Raw genomic sequence first — 4,307 nt, 5'->3', positions numbered from 1 at the left:
AGATCCCAGCGGTTTCCTGGCCCCAGCGCTCGGGCCCGGCGCGGATGCTCGGGATGAGCACTGACAAGCGGAGCATCCTGTGCTGGGCCCGCACCGCGCGGCTCTGGCCTCGGCCTCGAGGCTCCGGCCTGTCATCCGGTCCAGGAAATCTGAGCCCGCCCCGAGTCTCTGCGGATCACAGCACTTGGCTCTGGGGTCGGTGAGGGGCACAAGAGGAACTGCCCGAGTCCTTCTAGAGCCTAAAACTCCCCTCGTTGTCATGCCTGATGCTGCCAGGTTGACACAAACGCTCTGTAACCACGCAACAAATCTGTCACCAGACAAATCTGCACTACTTCGAGGAAATTCCGAGGAATAAAGGCGACATCTTTACTCCTTCAACCATTTTCCCCCCATGGTAAATGACGACAGGAGGCAGTGTCAGACATTTAAAATGGCCAAGAGAATAAAGATGGCCTTTCTTGGACATGGACCCAGGTCTCCGGCTGGCCGCTGTTACAGTGCTTCTTACTATAACTCTAGGGCTGCATGTATAAAGTGCATAATGGATTTAACATTTAATGCCAGAAAAAGTGAACTATCTCATTAACAATGTTACACTGATTGTAGGTTGAGGTAATAGTTTAGCTATGGTAGGTTAAATATTATTGCAGTCAGTTTCAGTTTGGGTTCTTTTTTAGTATAACTCCGAAATTTTCCAATTATAGATATCTCTCCTATTTCTCTTGGGCAGTACTGCCATAGGAGCTCATCATCTCTCTAAATCCACCAAGTTTTGATAAAGGTCAGGCTCATCAAGATTTTTTTTTTTTCTCTAGTGCCTAATTATGTGTATCCCTGCTTTCTGATGGTCAGAAAAGGCACAGGCAACATCAGGAGGGCTGCTTAGGCTTTGGGGATGGAAGGTAGGAGGGAAACTGCTCCTTTCCCTGAGTGCCCTCCATCCAGACCGTTGGCCTTTCTCCAGAGATGGGTGGGAGGGGAGATTAAAGACAGGGCCTCAGTCATATAGGATTTCATCCTTGTCAGTACAAAGAAGGGCTGATAAACTGAGCCCTGAGCTGGCAAGCAGGAGAGGGAACTTGATAGCCTTGAGCAGGCCTGGTCCTGTTCTGAGAAGAAAACATCGCAGTCAGATAAATCTGAGTTTGTTTTCAGCCTCTGCCATCTCCGGTAATTGACTTAATCTCCATGAGCCTCAGTTTCCTCTGGCATAAAAGGATAAGCAGAACTGTGTTAAAAATAAGTAATAGAAATAGCAAGCATGCACATAGCACTTACTATGTTCAGGACACTGTTCTAAGTGCTCTAGACTTAATAACTAGTTTAATCTTCACAGTAATTCTTTGACGCGGGTGTTATTATTGTTACAGAAAAAATATGAGGCAAGAAGTTAAGTGACTTACCAAGGCCACGCAGCTAGTATGGCTGAAGCCTGGGCAATGCTCTGAAATCACTTTGCTTTGCAGCGTATATGTAAAGTGCCTGGCAGAGTGTGGCATATACTAAATAAATGCCAATGTGCTTCCTCTCATCCCCTTCCTAAAGAGCTGCCCAACCACAGGGAGCAGTTAGAGTGATACATATCCCACCATTACGGCTCCCTTCCTAAGGCAGGTAAGACACTTAAGAGGAGGAAACGAGCAAGCTGGTGACATTGGGCTCAGCGCCTTGGGTGACAGCTGCTTCCCTGCTAAGACCTGGCTGTGGGTCCTCATTCAGCTGCGTGCAGGCACCAGTCCAGCCATGAGCTGTTTCCTGTGTCAGTCACACTCAGACCTCGTTATAGCTGCCAAATCCTCATATGCTGGAGCTTTAGAAGACAAAAAGGGAAACGGGCAGTCGATAGTTGAGCCTGGGGTGAGTTCACTGAGCCAGCTGTTCTGAAAAACCATACAACCTCCGTGCTTTGCAAATGGTGCGAATGTTCTCTCAGTGCCACTGTGCTGCTGTGAGAATACCAACTTGTAAATTACATTTCAAGAATGACAGTTGTCCCACTGTAGTTTCTTCTTGGTTTCCCTTGTCCTGTGGCCTTGTGCCTTGCCTGTGGCCTGTGTCCTTGAGAAGCTCAAAACAAAAAAAAAATTCTAAGGGAGTGGAAGTGTAAGTAAATTATCTTCAAAATGAAATTCCAGAATTGCAGTACAATATTTGCAAAACGATAGTAGAAAAACTTAAAAGCAGTGGTACATTTAATAAGCAGAAATAAAAGAGGGAAGCAAAAACAAAAAAGACTACTTTGAGGCCCATTTTTTAGTGTTTCTTATAATTAAAGTTTCCATTGGCTAAACATGGATCTACTGTAGAGATTTCAAATTTCCCAGGAGTACTTGTCAGGTCATCACCACATTAACTATAGTGTGCACAGGTCTTAGAGTAGTTATGCTTCCTGTGGGACCCTAAAGTTGTGTTTTCAAACATAGCCCAGTTCCAGCCAACATCACAATGCCAAAAGTCTGTCTACTTCTCTCGCTAGCAAATGCTTATCCAATTTAAGAAGGAATGTGTACCTTAAGATTAATTGAAAATATTAACCAAGAAGCCAAGAGAGTGGCAATCTGGACTCTAGTCCTAAAAAGTATTCCAACTAAAAATATCTGTATCCAAAACATATCATCATCCAAAATAGCATATGTAAATCCACAGCATTTGACAAGAGAGAATTGCATTAATCAACATTCACCAGAAAAATAGAACCAATAGGGTATGTATAGATAGATTTATTTTAAGAAATTGGGTCACACAGTTGTGGGAGCTGGAAAGTCTGAAGTCCACAGTGCAGGTACAAGGGAGGTGAGCAGTCTAGATCCAGAAAAGAGCTGATATGGTAGTTTTTAGTCCAAGGCAGAACTTCTTGGTGAACCTCAGTCTTTTCTCTTAAAGCTTCCAATTGTTTAGAAGAAGTCAATCCACATTATGGACGGTTATATGTTTTACTCAAAGTCCACTGATTTGAATGCCAGTAACATCTAAAAATGCTTTCACAGGAACATCTTGACTATTGCTTGACCAAAAACTGGGTGCCATGACCTAGTCAAGTTAACACAGAATTAACCATCACAAGCATGTGTCCAGCAGAGTCCAGATTTTTGTAAGAGTCTCTCCTTAAACGTTCTTCCTTCAAATAACAATCTCCTATTCCTATTCTGTGTTTACCTAACGCTAACCCTCTAATGGAGTAACAGAAGGAGGCATTAAAAGTCATAGTGGTGTGTTAGTCACCCACACAGATGTCTAGGTGTGTCCTGAGTGGTAGGTGGAATCAGGAACTTTGTTTTGTCAAACTGAGGTCAACAAATCGGGTTCATTTCTCCCTGTCAGTACCTCACTAACCAGGAATTCTTTATTTTTTTTTCTTTGAAAGGGGGATAACTGTGGAGCTCATAAAAACGGTAGACTTACTTTGTAGACTACGTGTCCAAACAGTCATACACAAAGGCAACATTTATCACCCTATTTCAGGGGGCTCATAGATCCTGATGCCCGTGCATGTGTGGACTCCAAGTTTAAAATGTTGCCTAATATCCACATAGCAGCTATTAGGTGCCAGGGAGCCTGAGATGAATAAGCTACGGCCTTGACCTTTAAGGCTCACAGTGTCAAGGGACCAACAAGAACATGGGTGCTTTCAATAGAGAAGCCAAATGAAAGGGGCAGGAACAGAATCACACCAAAGAGGCTTCCCATCTGGCCTTGGGGGTTAGGAAACGCTACCACCCCAGAAGAGCCTGGGACATAGTGGTACTCAGTTCTTCCTGCCTGGTCTTTCAGGTGGAAGAAACTGGTAGAGAAGAGAAAGCATAGTTTCTGTTTTGTTTTGTCAGAGAAAATATCTTTCGGGTTGGCTTAGGGACAAGATGGAAAATGATACAAGTCTGAAGGAGTAAGCAGGGTCCTGCAGAAGTTGTATGCGCCTTAGACCAGGGTCAGCGCCTTTCCCATAAAGGGTCAGTTAGTAAACTAGGCTTTGTGGACTTTGTGGCCCATTACTTGTGGTAACGTCAATTGGACCGCAGTAGGAAATGCCTAGCAGGGTAGTAAAGCACAGCTGTGGGTGTGTGTTTGAAGTGTCTCCAGAAATAACTGATGGGGGAGACCCCACCCCGGTCGCAGGTGGCACCAGCTGATAAGCTTGTAGCCTGGATGGACTGCACAAGGGAAAGAAGAAAGCTTGCCCATTTTTTTGAGCTTTAGTCTACTCGAGGGGTGTGCCTTTGTCACCCTTGAACATCAGTCCCCAGTGGTTTTCAGCCGTCCAGTGCAGACTCACACCAGCGACTTTCCTGTGAGGTTTTTTTTTTTTT

At 44.6% G+C, this 4,307-nt stretch overlaps 1 long non-coding RNA gene across 1 annotated transcript in view; it reads left to right on the top strand.

Moving 5' to 3' along the window:
• Positions 1 to 106: 106 nt before the first annotated feature.
• LOC104857112 overlaps positions 107 to 4,307 on the top strand; it is an 8,971-nt gene continuing 4,770 nt past the window's right edge. The window contains exon 1 of the long non-coding RNA XR_778789.2: positions 107 to 397. This is a non-coding gene — a long non-coding RNA (uncharacterized LOC104857112). The remainder of the gene's footprint in view (positions 398 to 4,307) is intronic.

Source organism: Fukomys damarensis, unplaced genomic scaffold (genome assembly GCF_012274545.1).
Source record: "Fukomys damarensis isolate Sample0158 unplaced genomic scaffold, DMR_v1.0_HiC HiC_scaffold_23, whole genome shotgun sequence".
Taxonomy (NCBI): Eukaryota; Metazoa; Chordata; class Mammalia; order Rodentia; family Bathyergidae; genus Fukomys; species Fukomys damarensis.
The sequence above is the reverse complement of the archived record's forward strand: the minus strand, read 5'-3'. Positions and strand labels throughout refer to the sequence as shown.